General features: G+C 46.1%; 1 protein-coding gene across 4 annotated transcripts in view; it reads left to right on the top strand.

Annotated features, from left to right (window-relative positions):
* The window catches only part of FANCC (FA complementation group C), a 566,530-nt gene that overhangs the window by 282,651 nt on the left and 261,458 nt on the right, over positions 1-22,421 (top strand). The window lies entirely within an intron of this gene.

Below are 22,421 nucleotides of genomic sequence, written 5' to 3'. Positions count from 1 at the left end.
TGTGCTGCACTAACGTGCTCCAGCTATCCAAACCATGCTACTATTAATTGCCATACTCCTGGGCTCATGTTGGTAGGAAGGAGGCATACATGATTACACATGTTCTCAGATAGGCACTCCTACACATTTAAGAGCCACCACTGGTGTCTCTTGCTGCTGCTGCAAGGTGCTGAGAGCAGAGCCTATGTGCTGGCATGGATCTCCGCATCAGGCAGTGGTGACTTTTTTTTTTTGGCACACCTGATCAAGTCTGAAGGCACACTGGTTGGGAAACACTGAGATAGAAGGCTGGTGTTTACTCAGAGGGGAAGATAAAATGCTGGGAATCAGAGACAGAAAGGTAGAGGGCTTGGATGAGAACCAGAGAAGGGGAAAGACAGAGGACTTGCTGGAAGCAATAGAATTAAGAGAAGGGGGAAGGTGGAAAAGGTTAGCAAGAGGCCAAGAGAGAACATAAGATGCCATTCTGGATCAGACCCATAATCCCATCGAGCCAACAGTCAAGGTCACCTGGAACTACATAGCAGATCCTATCTGGAAAGGTCATTCTACATTGCTCACACCCAGACGTAAGAAACGGAGATAGCCAAGTCTATCTGACTAATAATTGTTAATGGAGCTCTTCTCCAGAAACTTGTCCAAACCTTTTTTAAACTCAGCTATGCTACTAACCTTGACAGCTTTCTCTGGCAACAAATTGCATATCTTAATTGTGCATTGACTGAAAAAATACTTTCTTAAATTTTGTTTTAAATATGCTGACAGTTTCGTGGAGTGTCTCCTAGTGCTGTTTGAAAGAGGAAATCCATTTATTTATTTATTTAATTCTTTTTTTATTTATTTAATTTTTTTATACCGACATTCATGACAGGTCATATCACATTGGTTTACATCAAAACTTAGAGAATTAGAAAATTACATTGAACAAAGGGTAATAACTTGGAAGAGAGGGGTAGTGAACCTAATGGAAGCAGCTAGAGGAACCACGGGGGTGGGTCCCAAGGGAAAAGATGAGGGTAGAATAGCATTAAGGGAAATCAACCAGAGTAATAACCAGGATTACAACCATTGTTAACATATCGAACAATTAACTTATATTAACTTATATCGAAATAATAGAATACTGAGATCCAGGGTAGGGAAATATGGGAAGCCGGGAAAGGAGGGAGGGAGGAGGAGGGGGAGGGGTGCAGGGTGGGGGAAGAGGGTTTGGCAAATTGAGAGAGTAGCTTGAGCTAACAGCACTGGGAGCTGGAGTATCTAGGGAAAGCAGTAGAGTGAGCAAGGGACAAAATACAAAAGGCGACTTTTAGGGAAACACTTGTATAAAAAGCCAAGTCTTAATTTTTTTTTGAAAGTCAGTGGACATTGTTCATGACGTACATCCTGGAGTAGAACATTCCATTGCGTAGGGCCAGCTATGGAGAAAGCATGTTTCCTAATGGAGGTGTGGAGGTAGGACTTGGTGGGAGGCATGTGCAGGGTGTCTTTGTATGCTGCTCTGAGCAGTCTAGATGAGGAGTGGAGGCGAAGGGTGAAAGTTAGTTCAAGAGAAGATTGCTTGTGGATGGTCTTGTGTATGATGGTAAGGGCTTTGTGTAGGATTCTGAAGTTGATGGGGAGCCAGTGCAGTTTTTTTTAGAATAGGTGTGATGTGGTCTCCTCGGTTAGTATTGGTGAGTATCCTTGTGGCAGCATTCTGGATCATCTGTAGAGGTCTGGTGGACATGGAAGGGAGGCCTAGGAGGAGGGAGTTGCAGTAGTCTATTTTGGAGAATAGTGTAGCTTGTAGGACCGTGCGGAAGTCATGTAGGTGGAGAAGTGGTTTGAGCTTTTTGAGTACTTTAAGTTTGTAAAAGCATTCTTTGGTTGTGTTATTAATGAATTTTTTTAAGTTTAGATAGTTGTCCAGTATAACACCCAGGTCTCTCACTTGAGCCGTGATAATCGAAGAAGAGGTGGGGAGGCAGTTTGTGGAAGGGTTTTTTTCATCCAGCGAGATGAGAATGAGTTCCGTTTTGGCCGTGTTGAGGACAAGGTTGAGGCTGGAGAGGAGTAGGTTGATAGAGCGTAGGCAACTGTTCCAGAAAATGAGGGTTTTGGAAATGAAATCTGTGATAGGGATGAGGATCTGTACATCATCTGCGTATAGGAAGTGGGTTAGCTTAAGATTGGCTAGGAGTTGGCATAAGGGAAGGAGATAAATGTTGAATAGCGTCGGGGATAGGGATGATCCTTGAGGCACTCCAAGTGCTGACCTAATTGGGGGGGATTCTTTGTTGTTTATTCTAACCTTGTAGTTTCTGTTATTGAGGAATGACTTAAACCAAGAGAGGGCAGTTCCTGAAATGCCGATGTCTGAAAGAAGGTTGATGAGGATGGAATGGTTCACGGTGTCGAATGCTGCGGAGATGTCGAAGTGCCAGAATGAATGGTTGACTTTTGTCTAAGCCCATAAGTATGCTGTCCGAGAGTGAAATTAATAGGGATTCAATTTTTAGAGCTTTCCTGAATCCGAACTGAGCCAGGAAAAGAATCTTGTGATCATCTAGGTATTCTGAGAGGCGGGTGTTGACGAGTTTCTCCATGAGTTTTGCAATAAATGGGAGGTTTGCAATGGGACGAAAGTTAGCCAGGTTGGTAGGATCCAGGTTCGGTTTCTTTAATAGAGGTTTGAGAGTGGCAAGTTTCAGAGAGTCTGGAACCAATCCCTGTGAAAAGGAAGAGTTTATAATTTCAGCCAGTGCTTTGGAGATGGTTTTAGGAATTGTGAGCATTAGTTTAGTGGGGATGGGGTCAGATGGGTGGGTGGAGGGTTTCATGCTCTTGAGGATAGATTCGATTTCAAGAGAGGACGTTGGTTCAAAAGATTCCAGTTTTTGATTCTCGTTGCTGAGGGTGGAGTACGGGGTGGGGGGCTGGATGTTGGAGGAGATAAGCGGGGCTATGAGGTTGGAGATTTTGTTTTCAAATAAATAGGCCAATTCAGTGGCTTTTTTTTGGGCTTGGTTGTCGGGAATGGAGGGAGGGGAGGGACTTGTGACACATACGAGAACAAAGATTTCGCATCGAAAAGGAAATCGTGTATTTTGCGGGCGTAGAAATCTCTCTTTGTGCGGAGGATGGATGCTCTGTAGATGTGCATGGAGGTTTTGTATGCAGCTAATGCAGCTTGGGTGGGCTCCTTGCGCCATTTGAGTTCTTTGCGTCTAAGCTCTTGTTTCAAGTTTTTCAGTTCAGGCGTGAACCAGGGTTTTTTGTTGTTTAGGGCTGGGTTTAGCTCTTTAGATATCAGTGGGCATAGTTTATTCGCCACTGAGTTGGTAATTTCCAGCCATGAAGCGATGGCAGAGTCTGCATCTGAGAGGTTTAGGTTTTGTAGATCTGTAGATAGGTGGGCGTTGAGGTCATCCATGGAGCAGGGTTTTATGAAGTGGATAGTGGTTTTTGGGGATGGGGACGAAGTGGTTTTCCTTTATTGAGAGGGATGTGGTGATCATCGAATGGTCTGACCACGGGACTGGGGTGTAGGAAGGTGGGGGAGGAGAGTGTGAGGCCCGAGTTGATGAAAATGAGATCCAAGGTATGGCCTGCTTTGTGAGTGGGGCTGTTGATGATTTGCTTAAAGCCCATGGCCTTGAGGGAGGACAAGAGAATTTCGCAGTTCGGGGACTGAGGAGTTGTCGACATGGAGGTTGAAGTCTCCCATGATGATAGACGGGGAGTCTGCATTGATGTGTTTGGCGATGATTTCAATGAAAGGAGATGAGTCCAAGTCTAGAAGCCCTGGTGGGGCCTAAATTAGGCAGATTTGTAGTTGGTTCGATTTGAAGAGGCCTATTTCAAGGTTGGAGGCTGGATTCAAGGTCTGCTGAATTAGTCTTAGCTCTTTTTTGACCGCTAAGAGTAGTCTGTCTGCCTCTTCTTTTTGGCCTGGGTATTGAGAAAAGGTTGTATAGTTGTAGAAGCAGTTGATTGATTAACGCCATGTCCGTGGGTTTCAGCCATGTTTCCGTGATAGCACATAGGTCGGGTTTGGCATCCAGTAGGTAGTCACTGAGTAGGTGCGGTTTTTTTGTGAAATGACATTTGAAATGACAGGTACCAGCGCACCCAGGATACTGTATAGGCGCTGTATTAAGCACCTATACAGTAAAATGGGTTGTGCGGGCCTAACGCGTCAGATGCTTCTTGGACGCGGCTTGCATTTGCAAGCTATTTAAATACAGTATCGAGCGGTAGGTGAGCAGGACTGTGCGTGCGGCAAACGCGGGTGCGCCCGGCACTAATGCAGCTCTTCCTACCACTCCTTACTCTATCGGCCTGTAAGTTTCACATGCCTAACTACTTAGCCAGATAACTCAGAGGTGGTTAGTCAATGGGAAGTTTCAAATCCTAATATTTATCTGGCTAAGTCCCAAAGTAAACTGGATAAACGCACCAGATATTGACACCTTAATTTTTTCAGCTACAGCAGCTTCCTATTTATACTTCAAATATACTATACCAAGTATATATCTGTAGGAAGGAGGGCTATCTTTCTGATTATTAAGGTAATTTTTAAGGCCAAGGACAGTAAAATATCTATTAATTTCTTATTTTAGTCATAAATTGTTTGCAATTGCAACTGATTTCCAAATAATTTGAAATGAAAGGTCACATTGAATATTCAATATATCCTTAATTCTTTCCCATTGCACCATCCAAAATGTCTTTATACTGTTACAGAAGTATGATGTTTGTGTGAATGTCCTATCTCTACGTGCCAAAGCCAACGTTTATTATCTTCCTGAGCACTGAGTTGAGGCTTTTATCAGTGACCAGCTTGCCCTATGAGCAGAGTCCCCAGTTTCCTATGGCAGATTTTTCGAGATTGCATGGCAAATGTTAGCAAATTCTGTGTCAGATTTTTCCAAATTCTGCATAATTATGTGGAAAATTTGTAAAATTTTATATAAGGATTGACATCTCTAACTATGCAAAAAGTTAATTTTTTATTGAAAACAATCACATTGTTTTTAAACAATATTTAAACTATATATAAATAAAACATGTACCAAGAACAAAAATCAATAATTTAGCAAGTTGACATGTTAAAATGTTTTGTGAAATATCACTTTTGTTTTGAATTTAAATGGTGTGACTATCCTTTTATATTTTCTTGAGAAAGTCCTTGTCATCTTTCCAAGTATTTGAGCTTATGCAAGTGTGGGCAAACTATGGCCCGTGGGCCAAACCCCATCCAATGTCAGAGTTTTTCTGGCCCTCCTTTCTATGAAATTTGCCCATTGTAATCGGCCTGCCAGCACCTTACATCGATGTCATCAACACTGGCCTGACATCTCGGGCCTTTGTTGATATCAACCTGGATGTCGGGAGCCGGCAGTGACATCCTCCTCAGAATTAGCAGAGCATCTGTTGCGCCCGTCTGTTGCAGATGGCTGTGACCTTTGCTGCTCACCTCATTTTGCCTTGTAGCTCCGATCCTGGCAAAGATGGCCACCACTGCCTCTGCACACCGACCTCCCTGGAGTTCCCAAGACGGCGTGGGCGATCCTGGTCGCCATCTTGATCCACATGACATCACTGCCTACGTGTACTTAAGCCTACCGGACCTTCCTAACAACGAGTTAGCAAGGATTCCTTCTTGCTCAATTCCTTTTCTCAGAGACTCTTCGCCTCGCTGTTCCTGCGTTCCAGACTGAGTGACTCAGGCACCCGCTCCTCGGGGGCCTTGCTGCACTCAGGGCTATCCGCTCCTCGGAGAGCCTTCTCTGCGAGTCTCACCGTCACCAGCTTAGTGAATACCTCTCGCTATTTCTACGGACGACCCTTCAGTGTTCCTGCTCCGGGTCTCCGCTGCTGCTACAACGATATCTCTACTGCAACACCACAGAGTCAGAGATATATTTATTATACAGCAAAGAGAAACCCGAGGAGCGGGTTTGTCAACTCAGTCCTTGAGTAGGAAGACCTGAGATGGATTCTCCGGTAGTGGTCCGCAGAGTGGGGTAACCCGGGTTACCCTGCTCTGCGGACCACTACCGGATCCACGCTGTCTTGTGCCTGCTGGCAACATCTATCTCCGGCCTTCCCCGCGCTGTGGACCACTACCGGAGCTACCACGCACATGATCTACCAAGAAGCAAGTATTTCCTGGGTTACCCCGCTCTGCAGACCACTACCGGAGAATCCATCTTAGGTCTTCCTACTCAAGCCCCACCATGCAAGCGCAACTATCGCCATGCGCAGATACAGGGATGTAACAGGGTTTTAGGGAAGGTCAGCATTCGGCGCTCCCTCTCGCTCATTTGAATAATGCTTAGGGGTGACCAGGGGGCAGACATACGGTTTATTAAACCCGGTTCACAGTAGCTATACGTATCAGTGAGCCACTCCCCCACAAAACGCAGCTGACATGCAGCATTATAAAGCTGGAAATCTGGCAACCCGTAACCCCCTTGCTCCCTGGGTCACGCTAACGTCGCATAGCTAAGGTGTGCCCATAAAAATCTTTCCATAAATTTTTTCCATAAAAATCTTTGGATCGCAGCACATAATCTCTTGAGATCTCCAGCCCTCAGCCAACAAGGAATCATATGCAAAACAGAGTATCTTGGGGGCTACCACCATTTTAACTAGCGCACACCGCCCAAATAGCGAGAGCGGCAAGGACCGCCAAGCCTCCAATTGCCTTTGTATCTTATCCAAGACAGAGTGAACGTTGAGGTCATATAAACACTCTAGTTTCCTAGGAATCCATATCTCAAGGTACTTCAGCTTGCGGGGGCCCATTTGAGGGGAAAGGGGCCGCCCCATGTATGCTGCAGCCGGGGCTCCAAAGTTAAGGCCTCTGACTTCGCAAAATTGATTGTGAGCCCTGCCACCTTCTGAAACTGGGCAAACAAGTCAATAATGATAGGTATGCTGGTACGGGGCCGACCCACAAAAAGCAAAATGTCGTCCGCAAACATGGCTAATTTTAGGGGATGATTGTCAACATTAATACCCCACACCCTACGGTCCCCGCGCAGCCGGATGGCTAGGGGTTCTAAAGCCATGATAAAGAGCAAGGGAGAAAGAGGACAGCCCTGCTGAACCCCACTATGCAGGTCAAAAGGGGGAGTCGGTGTTCCGTTCACAAGAACACTGGCACTAGGGTTACTATACAGCAGTTGGAGCCATTGCAAAAACTCCTCAGAGATCCCATACTGGCACAGCGCCCAAAACAGGTAATCCCACGACAATGAGTCAAACGCCTTTTCTGTGTCTAGGCTAAGTATCACTGACTCCTCCCCAGAGGGGTAACTAAGAGACGCGATCAGGCGCCTCATGTTGCGTACCCCCTGATGACCCTTTACAAACCCCGTCTGATCCCCATGAAAAAGAGCGGGAAGAAGACCCCCAGCCTCGCAGCCAGGATAGCCGCTGGGAGCTTGTCAACACTGAGTAAAGAAATTGGCCGATAAGAGCCAACTTCTAGGGGATCCTTGCCCGGCTTCGGGAGAACCACTATGACTGAGTGATTTAGGGCAGCGAGCAGTGAGTTAAGGTGGAGGGGTGTCAATAATGAAAATTTTAGGATTTTATAGAACTCAGAGCCCAAGCCATCTTAGCCGGCCGCCTTCCCCAGTTTAAGCTTTTATATGACTGCATGTATCTCTTGCTCACTAATAGGAACATTAAGGGCCGTCAGTTGTTCGGGAGATAAGCGCGGCCATGGGAGTTGATGGAACAAAGCCTCAGTGGTTGCCGGGTCCTGGGGTTTCTCCGCATATAACTGCTGATAAAATTCGAGAAATCGGTCCGAGATATCCCTTTGGGCAGTCCGATGGTGCCCATGCTGGTCCCTAATCCCCACCACTGCCCTACCAAGGCCTCACAGCCGCAGCAGATTGGCCAGCAGTTTACTAGCATGGTTACCGTACTTGTGCAACTGGTATTGATAGTACCTAAGGGATTTAGACGCCTGCTGGTGGAGGAGGCAATTTAAGGCTTCCCGTGCCTGGTCAGCCTGGCCTTTGATGTCCGGGGCAAAGCACCCACATGTCTCTGTTGTGCTGCTTTGAGAACCTTTGTGAGGCGCAGTATTTCAGCATTGCATTGCCTGTTAGTCTTAGCTACGTAGGCTATAATTTCTCTCTGCATAACTGCCTTCCCGGCCTCCCACAACATAGTCGCCGAGATATCCGGGGTGACATTGAGTGTCACGTATTCCCTCCAGCAACGCTGTAGGTGGGTATGAAAATCTTTATTTAGGTAGAGATCCGGTCGCATGCGCCAGGAAAGAACTGTTCATTTTAAATATTAAATTGCACCATGGGAGCATTTTGGTGATGTCTTTATTTTTCAGCAAATTGTTCAATTCACAGGTTCACAGTGGTCCACAGTTGATCTAAGTACCTTCTGTTTGTTATTGATCACGTACCTGAAAGGATTTGAAAATTCCTCCAGGACTTACTCTCCTTGGATGAAATGAACTTGACATGTACTCCCATTCCCTCCCCCGCAATAATTTGTTAAGGGGGGAGGATGATGGGAGCATATGAGTTGCATTTCTTCTCTGACAAGTGCACATTATCTGCCCCATTCAGTCCTCTCATGCTCCTCTTCCACTCCTCACCTTACTACAGCCCTCTCATTCTTATCCTTCACTCCCCACCCCACCCTGGTGTAGCCCTCTTTCTTCCACTTCTCACCCCACTCCATCCTAGTGCAGCCCCTCTCATTTTCCTCCAGTTCCCATCCTCTCCCTTCCCTCTTTGCCACGCCAGTGTAGTCCTCCTCCAAGCTTCACTTCTACTGGAGCCAATGCAACTCTCCTACTCCCCTCCTGGCCTGCCAACAGCCCTCTCACTCTACTCTTCTCCGCCCTCCTCCATCAACCCTTTGTCTCCCTCCATCAGTCTTCTCTACTCAACCTCCCTGATACAGCCTCCTCTCTCCTGCCTGTGGCACAAGAATTTGGATATCTAGAAGTAATCTAGTCTCATATATATTTAATGAGGTAAAGTGAAAAATGTACAATCTCTATCCCATGAAAAACCTTCCTTCCTTCCAATAGTTGTAAAAACAGTGATGAAATACTTTATATTGGAAGTAGTCCTAAAAAAATGTAATCCCTTCCCATTACTCTTCCACTCATTCATGTTCCACTCTCACCATCTCGCTTATTTCAGACCCATTTGTTAATTTTTCTTTCTCTTCGAACCTCCATCCATTCTTTTAATCCCAGTCACTTATTTTAACTAGCATTCTGTATACGTGAATCATTTCACAGATCCACACCCTTGAATTGGTTCTGCACCATTCTACAGAACAAACGTCTAAAACTCTATTCATTCTCCATGTGCCCAATACGTTTCAAAGGAAATCTCTGGAAGATTTTTCACATTGTGTCGAGGCACTGCAAGAATCTATTTTGTTTACATGGTAAACTGTCACACACATTTAAACTTCACAGTAACGTTTCTGCCTCTTGACCTGAAAAACTCAAACCATACAATCTTTCCATGAGCCAACGCGCAGTAAATTTCCTTAGTCTGTCAGGTACTCATTGAGGTTATAAGAGTGCACATCAAAAATTAGTGCATAGTCTCTTAGTATAATAGTACATGAAACCCATTGTCACCTTGGTATATACACATATAAATCACTACTGGGCATATTTATTAAAATATTATTAGACTCAATGGGACCTATTTACCAACTATGTGCATTAGCACATGTTAATAAATAGGGCCTCCAGGTCTTTTACTTTTTCTGAAAGAGAACCCGTATCATATGCCGGACACTTAATTTCCAACTTTAACCACCTTTCACACTAAGGGACTGCTATCATCTTTTGGAGATTATCCCTAAGGTTTTCCCAATCACAAGTGCTGGGATTGGTCCAGCTCAGGCTCTATAACCTGGTGACTGAGCTTGAACAGTCTGGTTGGGTGTAGTCTTCTTTTGAGAAAGGAAGGAGAGTAGCTACAAGAAAACCCAAACAGGCCTCCTGCCTGCTTCTTTGGGATTTCTGTGAAGCTTTGACTCTACCAGTGCCCTTCTGGTTCTGAGGGGGTCAGAAGAGTTTGAAGAGTGGATTTTCGTGTTTTGAAGAATGTGGGTTTTGTGTTTGTTCTGCTCCCATTCTTGGAAGGGGGGTGGGGAGGGACTTTTATCCCCTGCCTTAGGGGAGTGGGCTGTGGTTCTGTGCTCTAGCCTAGCTAAAGCAGAGTTGTTGCCTGGGTACTGCTTGTTCCTGTGCCCAGTGAAAATGGGGTTTGCAACGTCCCACAAGTACAAACTGATTTTGGTGAGCAGTTTTTTGAGTTTTGCCTATGAACGGGATGGAGATGTTTCTTACCATTTTATCCCTGCCCTTGGAGAAGAGTTTTTGGTTTATTCGTTTCCCCCACTGAGAGAGGATTCTGGACACTGGCTCAGAGGTTGAGAAAAGCGAAGGAACTTAGGTCACTTGGAGTTGGGATGGAGAAGGTATAGAGAAGGGCGACCAAAATGATAAAGGGGATGGAACAGCTCCCCTATGAGGAAAGACTAAAGAGGTTAGGACTGTTCAGCTTGGAGAAGAGACAGCTGAAAGGGGATAGGATGGATAGAGGTGTTTAAAATCATGAGAGGTCTAGAACAGGTAAATGTGAATCAGTTATTTACTCTTTCAGATAATAGAAGGACTAGGGGGCACTCCATGAAGTTAGCAAGCAGCACTTTAAAACTAATCAGAGAAAATTATTTTTCATAATTAAACTCTGGAATTTGTTGCCAGGGGATGTGGTTAGTGCAGTTACTGTAGCTGGGTTTAAAAAAGGATTGGATAAGTTCTTGGAGGAGAAGTCCATTAATTGCTATTAATCAAGTTAGAAAATAGCCATTGCTATAATTTCTTAGTGCTTGGGTACTTGCCAGGTACTTGTAGCCTGCATTGGCCACTGTTGGAAACAGGATGCTGGGCTTGATGGACGCTTTTTCTGACCCACTATGGCAATTTCTTATGTTTCATTCTCCTTTTTATTTGATGTTTTTTGCTGTTTTCGGACTGGACTTTATATTAAGTTACAGTAAATTTATTTTGAACACCACTCCAAGCCTCTGTTTTTTCAAAGTGAGATCTGGTCTTCCGAGAGCAATTTCCGTGAGTACTGTGAGAGGTGAGAAACTGAAAGTGGGATCCCTATCCCTTTGCACGCCTTGGGCCCAGGAGGTTAAGCTCCTCCATCGAGAGAATCTATGCCTCAGGGTTTGAAAGGCCTGGTGCAAGAGAACTGGGACTTAGCCCTGGGATTGATGTTGTCTCCTGCACCAATTTGGCCCTAACACCGATGCAGGGGGGCTACAATCTTATTGTGGTTTGTCTGGATGCTCAAATGTTTTAGTCTTGGGGAGAACAATTTTCAAGGGGATTTTGCCTGGGCAACAAAGTAGTTACCCGGATAAATCCCTGTGAGCAAAAATTGTCTTCCTGTGTAAGGTAAATGTGTACTTATAGCTGTGGATGAAATGAACAAGCGTGGGGATTAGGTTAGGATGGGGAAGGTACGCGTAGTAAAGCGTGTGCGAACTCCCTGGGTAGATTTGGTATACTCAGTATTTCCAGGACTTGAATTTTCAAAGGGAATCTCTGGAAGGTCCCCAGTTTGTTCTCCGAGTTGGGTCTTCTGCTCCCTGGGTAGCTTGGGGATGCCGTGACCAAAGCCCCCCTCTCCTCCCACCACAGTTTTCATTCAGGGGTAACAGTGGCTGGATTCAGGGCCCATAATTACAGGGTTCCAAAAAGAGCCTGGCCACTGGCTGTAGGGCTGTCGCTGCAATGGGTATAGAGTATAAAACAGGGGGAAATCCCTGGAGAACAGTTGTGAATGAAGGTTCACGGAGGCAGGATCCTAGCCCTGGTTCTAACTGAGCTGGAACCCCAAAGAAAGAGGAGGAAACTGCTGGGCCAAAAAATTACAAAACAAAAAACATAACATTTAAATGTAAATTGGTTTCAATACTTTAAACTTTTTTTTTTTTTTTTTTTTAACTTTCCTATGAAAATCTTCTCCTTCGACTTCCCCTGCCCTCTGCTGGCTGTTTCAGGCATTTGTTTCCCTGAAAGTTGTCCTTTAAACAGCAAATTCATAGTCAGAGAGGCTGCCTTGTTACAGCATCTTTGTAGTTTTGGAGATGATTTGAACATCTGTGGGCTGCATTGTGATGCACTGAGGGGCAGATTTACCAGACTCTTGCTCCTGTCTTTTGCTCTGGTGCCTCAGTTAAATTATCTTGGTTATTTCAGTGGGAAAGAGTGCAGGTTGGAAAACTCAAGCACTGCATCAAAACTCTGGTAACTCATTCCCCTTGGCAATCCTCACTTCCATTCCCACTACCCCACCACCACCACCACTCCACCGGCATACGTCTCACAAAGTGGCTCAAAATTAAAGGCAGAAATATGATTTTCCATCAACAATGCTGCAAGTAAAACATATTGCAGTTAGATAACTGTAATAAATATTTTCTAGGTATAATGTCAGCTTGCCATGTGTAATTTGTCTACATTGTTCTTTATATTATACTGTTCTATATAAAATGCATTACCTCTTTTACTCTGTCATATCCCTCATCCCACTCGATGATAGTGTATTACATGCACTGTATTACCTCCTTCACTCTGTAAGTTATGCCCTCGTTGCTTTGGTCTCAATCTATGTATGGAACTATCTGTTTTTCCTCTTGATAGCACGGCTGAATTAGCCATGCTGTCATGGGACTGTCCGTCAGGCGTCGGAGGCGGAGCTTGACAAAGCTGTTACAGAGCTTAGCTCCGTGCGGCTGCGCATGTGTTCCGCGCAAGAAGGCAGATTCTCCTCAATCTGTCTGTCCTTTCCACGAGCGGGAACGCATGCGGAGCAGCTCTTCTCCTCAGAGACATTAAAAAAAAAAAAATAGAACAACAGATCGCGGATTCTTCAACCCGCAGCACACTGAACAATGCCCCAACTGTCGGGCTTTAAGCTGTGTGCTTGTGGGAAAATTATGTCCATCACCGATGGACATGCGGCCTGCTACGTGTGCCTCAGTCCTTCGCCTGGTCGTGAGACATGCAGGCACTTTGGTCGCATGTCACCTAGGGCCCAATGGCAGAGAGCCTTAGAAATAGAAAAGCTACGCTTGCGGCATAGGGCTCCTATGCTCCCCCTTCAGAGACCCATTCATCGCCGGGACCAGCACCAAAACAGGCCACTTCAAAAAAAAAAAAAAAAAAACGGACAGCCTTTCTGGAACCCACCACTTCAAAACTTAGTGGTGACAAGCCCAAGCATAAGCATCGCAATGCACCGCGACAAAAAAGGCCGGGATCTGACCCAGGACTCCTGACGCAATCGCCAAGCCTCGGATGAGCCGGCGCCAGCATAGACTCCAAGCAAAAGAGCTGATGCAAATTCGATTGCGCCAACGCATTCATGGACGCAAGTGTCATTGGCACAGCCTTTGACACCCTCTGTGCCGCCGTCAACACAACCGCCATCGAGGCACCCGATGTGCCCATTGATGCAATCTTCCTCGGCGCATCAATCGAAGCATAAAGCATTGAAGCAAGCTTTGGGGCATTCCTTATAGGAGCACGCAAATGACTTCACAGCACTCATCATCGAAGCACGTGCTCTCCAAGCGTCCATCGACATACAGGTCTCTGACTCATACGGGCAAGCCCATCTTGCAGTGTCTTCAGGATCATCCCAGCTTGGGGAGTCATGGCCCTTTTGGTCACTCGTTGTCTCCACGGTCTGAATCTTACAAGCGGCCACTGGAACTCAGGAGGCCAGGATCCCCTTCAGGGTTAGAGGAGGAATGGGTGGATGTGTCTTCTCGCTCCCCCTCGCAACATTCCTCGTCTTCATCAGTACAAATCTACTCTGACTTGTCATCGGTTTCTCAATGACGAAGTTCCTCTACTCAGCTGTAGGGAACCCCTGTGTAAAAGAAAAGAATCACTGACGATTTAGGGCCCCAAAAAAGACACTCAGTGGCTCCTGATTCTGACATTCTTCTGGCAGCCGTTCCACGTCACCACCAACAGGTTCTGCCACGGGCTCCACCACCACAAATTCCAGACATGGCTCAACAGGCCATAACCCAAATCTCGACGGCACTCATGGGATTCTTTTCTTCTCTTCAGTCAGGGTTCACCTACCTACTCCCTACCACAATCAGCCCCCACAGGTCTCCATCACAGTCACTGGGGCCTTCACCGGACATATTGCCCAGGATGCCCTCACCTACACCACAGGGCATATCCTCACCTGTCTCAGGGAATTTGCCAGGGCCTGAAGTTCCTATGCCCTACCCTTGAAGCCCACAGAAGTTGCCTCCGCCTCCAGAATCCATTCCCTCATCACCCGGGTCATCTATGGGATACCACTCTAACCCTCCAGATGAACCCCTGGAGCCTTATTCCCCACCAGAGGATCTCTCCCACCCTAAATTTATTGACAAGGTGGGAACCACCCTCCACATTGAGGTACAGAAATTGCCGGATCCCAGGGCTAAGACCCTAAGCATTTTATAAATATTCAACCTTCCCTCGGAACCAACAACTCTCCCATCCCACCATGTGCTGGATGCCGTCCTGGAAAAATCTTGGGAGATGCCTTTTGCCATGACACTGGTGTCCAGGCAAATGACCTCAAATTTCACATGAAGCAGTCCCCAGTTTACTCACTGCCTCAGCTACCACATGCCTCTATCGTAGTAGTGTCGGCGATGCAGCGGGCAAAGAAAATGAAGTCACATTCCAGCACGCCTCCGGGAAAGGACCATCGGTACCTTGACATCTTTGCTAAAAAATCCTTTCATGCTGGGCGCTCAAATCCACCAGCACCAATTTTATATAGTACAGTATCTATACGAATGCCTCCAACTGGTTAAAGGTCTTATACCAGATATGGATTTGTCACTTTCCCCTCCGCAACTGATCCAGGATATGGAGGAAGGTATATGCCATCTCCTTCATACCGTATATGAGGTCTTTGAGACGACGTCCAGGGCATCTGTATCAGCTATCGCAGCCCGTCGTTTGGCATGACTTCACGCCAGCGCCATAAGTGAAGACATCCACGAGAAGTTGGCCAACTTTCCCTGTCGGGGGGGGGGGGGGGGGTAATCTTTTCGGCAACTGCTTACAAGAAACAGTTGCCCAACTAAAGGAACATGTAGCAGTTCAGTCCTTGACTAACCCTCCTACATATGCTGCATTCTCTCGACATTACTTCACCCCTCTTCAAAGGTAACCCTGTCAGCGGCGTCCTTATCAGGCCTATCCCTCGTATCGCCGACCCCCCCCCCCCCGCCCCATCCGCTACCACAGCGCCAGCAGACTCAGCAACAGCATCAATCCCATTGAGGTAGACCCAGAGCCCAATGACAACAGGGCCAGCAACCCCCTGGGCACCTCTATCTTTTTTTAATTCAGCGGGGCCGGCCATCTCCCCCCCCCCCCCCCCCCCCCCAGCAGTGGGTGGCAGAATAACGTCGTTCATCGATACCTGGTTGAAAATTACTGCTGATCGTTGGGTTTGGGAGATTAGTATGTTACGGCTATCAACTCCACTTCGCTTACAGATCACCTCTACCCTACCTCACCTCCATCAGGGGAGTACAGATGCATCATCTACAGCTAGCGGAAAAATCTCAACTCTTCAGCTTCAACATGCAATCCAACTCCTGCCCACATCACTCTGGAATACGGGTTTTACTCCCTCTATTTCCTAATACCCAAGAAATCGGAAGGTCTGTGTCCAATTTCGGACCTATGCGAGTTGAACAAATGCCTGGTATGGGAAATATTCAAGATGGTTTCCCCTCAAGACCATTCTTCCCCTCCTTCAACCCAATGATTGGTTGTGCTCACTGGACCTGAAGGATGCGAACACACACCCATCAATGCACCCTTCCTCATGGCAATACCTGTGCTTCCAGTTCAATGGCCAGCACTACCAATACAAGGTTCTCCCCTTCGGCCTATCTGCTGCTCCAAGAGTCTACACGAAGTGCTTGACAGTGGTGGTGGCCCACCTCAGAAAACAAGGGATCCAGTTGTTTCCTTACCTCGACGATTGGCTTATTGTTGCGACCATCACTGCCCGACGTCTCCACTATGCCCACCTTACCTCTTTGGCGACTCCCTCTTTGCTTGATGGAAGTTTGGCCGCCGTGGCGTCATCTTGCCGACCTCCTCTGGAGTCCCTGCACCGGCTAGACGCTGCACTCTGCCATGTTTCCGAGAAGCCTAAGGGTGCGCGCGCGGCGCAGCCCTGACTCAAGTACCAGCAGTGGCGCGAACCTCAGGGGCGTCCCCCTGAGATGATGTCATCCTCACCAGATACTTAAGGTCTCTGAATTCGCTAACTAATCGAGTTAGCAAATGATAGGATTCCTAGCTTCCTCCAGGTATCGCTGCGGATGGGATTCGCTCTCCGCATACCTTGCTACTCTGCCTTCTCGGACTTTACCAGAGGTACCCGCTCCTCAGGGGCCTCGCTCTCTCTCTTGTTTTTCAGGTCACAGTCTGGAACAGTTACTCGCTCCTCGAGGGCCCACGTTCCCGGACTTGCTACTGAATACCACTTCTGCCAGGAAGTCTTTGCTGCCTACAACACCATTGAGTTACCACCTCTCTCAGAGCATTCCCTGGAACTAGGTACTCGCTCCTCGAGGACCTAATTCATTTCCAGCTCCTGGGCTGCTTCTAAGAGACTATTGTGTGAATGTTACCATCAAGGTTCTGTTCTTGAACTCTGCATACCCTGCCTACTCACTATATTCAGTTTCTCTACAGCTCAGTTATCCAGGATCTCTGTCGCAGTATGTGAGGGACTACAGCCCAGCCAGGCGCTTCCAGCTCACTACTGCCACCTCTGGTGGTTCAATATACTGTTTAATAAAAGAACTAGTGTGTGTCTGTCTCCAAACTCTGAGCCTGACTGGTGGTCCCTCTCGGGATCTTCCCCCAGGGGCGTGGTCATCTGCCACCGGCCCAAGGATCCACCCACAACTATCTCAAACACTAACACTTATTGTAGCTGAGGACTCTACACTCCCACCTTCTCCATACAATCACCTGCCTCCAGGAGCTGGGGCTGATCATCAACTACGAGAAATCCAGCCTCCAGCCTTCCCAAAACCTTCAGTTCATAGGCGCACAACTTGACACATCCCAGGGCAGGGCCTTCCTTCCCAGGGACTGAAGGATAGTACTCAGCCAATTAATGAGAGAGCTTCACTCCACAGCATGGCCATCGGCCCATCAGATTCTCACTGTCTTGGGCCACATGGTAGTGGTCATTCACACAGTTCAAAACACCCATCTGCACATGCGCCGGCTTCAATGGGGCCTCAAGAGATAGTGGTTGCAACACCGACAACAGCTATCTCAGTTTCCCTAACTTTGGAAATGGCCAAGGATTTGGACTGGTGGCTGAAGACACGAACACTCATCAAGGGTGCACTGTTTCGTCTGCCACCTCACAATGCAATCCTCATAACAGATGCTTCCCACAAGGGATGGGGGCCCACCTCAACCACCTGCAAACGCAAGCGCAATGGTCCGCTTGGGAGCAGTCCTATCAAATCAACCTCCTGGAACTGAGGGCCATCAGAAATGCCCTCATGACCTTTGTTACACAGGTATGAGGAAAATGAGTCATGGTATATACCGACAACCAAGTAGCCATGTTCTACATCAATAAGCAAGGAGGGTCCGGTTCATGGAACCTCTGCAGGGAAACAATCCTAATATTAGAATGGGTGACCAGACATTCTATCATCCTACAGGCAACATACCTACCGGGCATAGACAACAGTCGAGCGGACAAGTTGAGCTGCATATTCCACCCTCACGAGTGGTCCTTACACCAACAAGTGGCTGACAACATTTTCACCCACTGGGGAGTACCAACCATAGACCTCTTTGCCACGGAACAGAATAGGAAGGTGCCTCGTTTCTGCTCGGTGTTTCCCAGCCATCTCCACACAGCGCAAGATGTCTTTCTGCTCCCTTGCTCGGAGGGACTCATGTATGCCTTTCCCCTGATTCCACTCCTCACTCGCATGATTCAGAAGTGCATACAGGATACCGCGGACTTAATCCTGATTGCTCCAGCATGGCCCAGGCAGCTTGGTAGTCCTATCTCCTCTACTTGTCAGTTGACACTCCCCTTCCACTCGGCGACCGGAGCGACCACCTATCCCAAGAGGAAGGTTCTCTTCTTCACCCGATGCAGGCCTTGCTCCACCTGATGGTGTGAAGATTGAATGGTCATTACTGAGAAAACAAGGAATCTCACAGAGTGCTCAAGAGATCCTTCTGGCTGCCAGGAAACCCTCGACCAGATGAAATTACCAATTAAAATGGAAACTATACTCCTCCTGGTATGTAGCGCACCACTTTGACCCATTCGTCTGCTCACCAGAAACCCTCCTGGACTACCTACACACACGCTTTATACAGAGGGACTAGCAATTGCTTCAGGGACACCCGATCTCTAACCACCCTCTCGTTACCAGATTCATCAGAGGCCTTTATCATCTTCGGCCCCCAATATCCAAACCACCAGTAGCCTTGGGTCTCAACCTCGTTTTGGAGCAGCTAATGCTGCCTCCATTTAAACCTATCGAGTCCTCGCACATCAAATACCTCACATGGAAGGTAATTTTTCTAGTAGCTATAACTTCAGCACACCAAGTCAGCGAACTTCAAGCACTCATACACTACACTCCGTATCTTCAGTTCTACCACCAAAAAGTGGTACTCCGGACTCATCCCTCCTTCATCCCGAATGTGGTCTGAGCCTTCCAGCTTAATCAATCCATCAAACTCCCAATGTTCTTTCCAAAACCACATCAGAATAACAGGGAACGCCTATTACACACACTGGACTTAAAAGGTACTGGCCTACTACAAGAGTCGGACCCATTCGGACATTAGAGCATCACAATTCTTTTTGTCTCCTTTAACCCGAATGCCCCTGGCCTGCCAGTGGCGAAACAAACTATTTCCAGCTGGATTGCACAATGTATACAATTCTGCTTCCACAAGCGAGACATTCCGCTCCATCGTAAAGCAAATGCTAATCAGCTCCGAGTGGTCTCCACCTCAGTGGTCCACCTGCGGCATGTTCCGCTTATGGACATCTGCAAGGCTACCACCTGGTCATCTCTCCACACCTTCATGTCCCATTACTGTCTAGACCAGCAAACATCTGAGGATGCCAAGCTGGGACAGGCAGTATTGCAACACTTCATAAACGGTCCTGGCGAGCTGTCTACAGTTTCAGGGTCATGCTTCGACAAGTTCGACATCACCACACAACCCTCGCGTGACCGGGAGTTTGGGACTCCCATGACAGCATGGCTAATTCAGCCCTGCTATCGACGGGTAAAAGCAAGTTTGCTTACCATAAACGGTGTTTCCGTAGATAGCAGGATGAGTTAGCCATGCTGACCCACCCGCCTCCCTGGACAGCCTCACCAGTGCATATTAATGCTTTCCTTCTGCTATTGTACAGACTGAGGAGAATCTGCCTTCCTACACGGGAACACACGTGCAGCCGCACAGAGCTAAGCTCTCTATCAGCTTTGTCAAGCTCTGCCTCTGCCTGTCGGACAGTCCCATGCCGGCATGGCTAATTCATCCTGCTGTCTACAGAAACACTGTTTACGCTAAGAAAACTTGCTTTTGCTCCCTCTATCGTACAGCAGGACAGCAAATACTAAATCCTTGTAATAAATACATCGGGAGAAAAGTTGTACACAAAATGCCGAGCGCACCTTATTACATCAGGTCCTGTGTTAGTAATTCAGTGACCGTTCCACATTTTCTTGCACAGTGAGCCACTTCAACACCAAGCTGCACTCAAGTGTTATGTTTTTGTTGTTAACCATAAATTTTAAATGTCTGATTCATTTTCGTCTGTGCAGTTTAAAAATCCTGTCATGAAGAGAACAGAGTCCAGAACCCCTCCAAAAAAGGCCAATATGAAATGAAATCTTCTGAATGTGTAAACGCATAGCCTATGAGATGCAACATTTTTTGTCCTTGTCTGTATTTGTTACAAAACCCTGCCATTACAGAACTTGATGTGGGCCTCTAAAAGCGATCCACTTGTGACCCTTTGAGTAGCAGTTGAACCATTTTCCTCAGTATTTATTCAGTTTGGATACCAATGTGTTTAAATAAAATTATTGGGTACAGGTAAATTGTAACTCATATTTTAAGAAAAACAAAATAACATTTTTCTGAACTAGCTCTGGATTATTGCTTTTCCTGCAGGTTTGTGTTGTTGCCTGCAGAGCAAGGAAATAAAAACACATCAGAAAAAAAAACTCAGGAAGGTACAAAACAATTGTGTTTAAATATACCACACTGTACTAAAAGCAGGAGCTCAGTCTGAACAAGGAGAGGGTATGCTAATAAAGTACAGCTGCTTTTAACTTTTCTCAGCTTTCCTGTTTGACTGTTCCCTTACCTGGGGAACTGTATTCAATGTATGCAGCATACACACCTGTCTGCTTAGCTGCTAGTGTTACCACTTTGATTTTTATGGACTGTTTTGTCATCATTTTTGGGGGAAAAAAATTCATTTGAGGAAGAAAACAATAAAAAGAAACAGAAAATTGTCCACCAAGCCTTAGGCAGTTAACCAGAGAAAAAAAAAATGCACATGCCCATTGCGTTCCTGAATCTGACAATTGGCAAACACTGCTATGAAATAGTAATATAAGTATTAGAATATTGTATGGTATTTTCTCAACATCCAATTCATCTAAAAACACAATTGGTGATCTCTCTCGGGATATTCCACATCATGTTTTGGTTTGAGAGCCCTGGACCCTTTCTTCCAAAGCTGTAACCCAGAAAAAGTGTTGATGTTGTCAAATTGCCAGTAAAAATCACATAGGTACATTTTTATTAGCATAAAAATTCACAAGTGTGCTTGAAAGGTTTGAATACCCTTTAAAATATGTGAAATTTGGGGGGGGGGGTAAGAGGGGGGATGAAAGCGGAGAAAATACAAAAAGCTGACATCGCATTGATAGGTGAATTTTAAAAGTCTGGTGCGCGCCAAAACCAGGAGGTACGCACACAAGCTGGGCCAGCGCGTACCAAGCAGATTTTAAAAGCTGCCTGGGTACACGTATACATGCAGGTACATGCACAAATGAAAAGTTTACAAAAAAGGGCAGGGTGTGGGCGTGTCGGCTTGGCCAAGAAATGAGCGCGTAAATACTTAACATGCACAGGCAGACGCTGGGGTCCCCTGCCGTGTAATTTTACTTCTAACTATGGATGATGTATAAGTTATAAAACAAAAACTTCTAAGCAAGTCAGTAGGGTTTTAAGGGTCGGGGCTGACAGGGAGGAAGGGAGGCTATTAAGCCATGGGCGGTTTGGAAGTCCTAACCCTTAATTGGGCGAACTGGGAAAAGTAGTATGGCATCAGCGCGTGTCCCTTTTAAAATGTCCCCATTTAGTAGATATGGGATTTGCGCGCACATGCACGCATCCATTTAAAATTCAGCGCACATGTACGCGCGTCCAGGCTATCTTATAACATGCCCTCATATATGTGCATATGTTATAAAATGACTGGATCCCTAGGCGTGGGCTAACACACGCACATGTGTGCCTGTGCGCTTGTTTAAAAGTTAGCATCTGAATGAGCAACATAGGTATACCGTTGTATGGTTATACTAGTCATTTTGGAGGATGGCAACAAGTTGATGTATTTTATGTCATTGACATTTTTCTTGTTGTATTATCACTATTTCTGGTTGGCTGAATAAAGATGTTTAATATAAAATATCTGACTATAAATAAGCCAATTTACAAATCGTATACCTACCAACTAAACACACACACACACACACACACACACACACTAAAATTATCAAAACGGAGGGGTGATATCTGCTGAAAGTATTTTTTTTTGTCTTTCTCTTTCATTCCATACTGCTCTCCAGATTTCTATTGGTCTTTTTTTTCTTGATCATTTTTCTGTTATCTGTATGCTATAAATCATACATCTTTATTTTAGGTCATTCTAAAAACATAAGGTTTGTACATATTTTAAAAATATTTTATCCGGATACTTAGAAAAAAAGTAAAAGTCCAGCATTCATGAGAATGAGCAAATGACATCTGCTTAGCAACTTCTTACAGCCATAGTTACATCCTTGTCCTGATTGCTTCTGGTCATAAGATATCAGGTTTGTTTAGTTTATTATTGGCCTTGAACATTGTCCTTCTTTTCTACTGCAGAATTGTTATTGCATGTGACATCTTGTTTTATGTCCCCAAGTCCAGACTAAGGTTTTAAAAACCGTACCCCTATTTTGTCAGCAGCTAGAGCATGTTGGTGTGGTGATTCCCTGCAATT

This window comes from Rhinatrema bivittatum, chromosome 1 (genome assembly GCF_901001135.1).
Source record: "Rhinatrema bivittatum chromosome 1, aRhiBiv1.1, whole genome shotgun sequence".
Lineage (NCBI taxonomy): Eukaryota > Metazoa > Chordata > Amphibia > Gymnophiona > Rhinatrematidae > Rhinatrema > Rhinatrema bivittatum.
The sequence above is the reverse complement of the archived record's forward strand: the minus strand, read 5'-3'. Positions and strand labels throughout refer to the sequence as shown.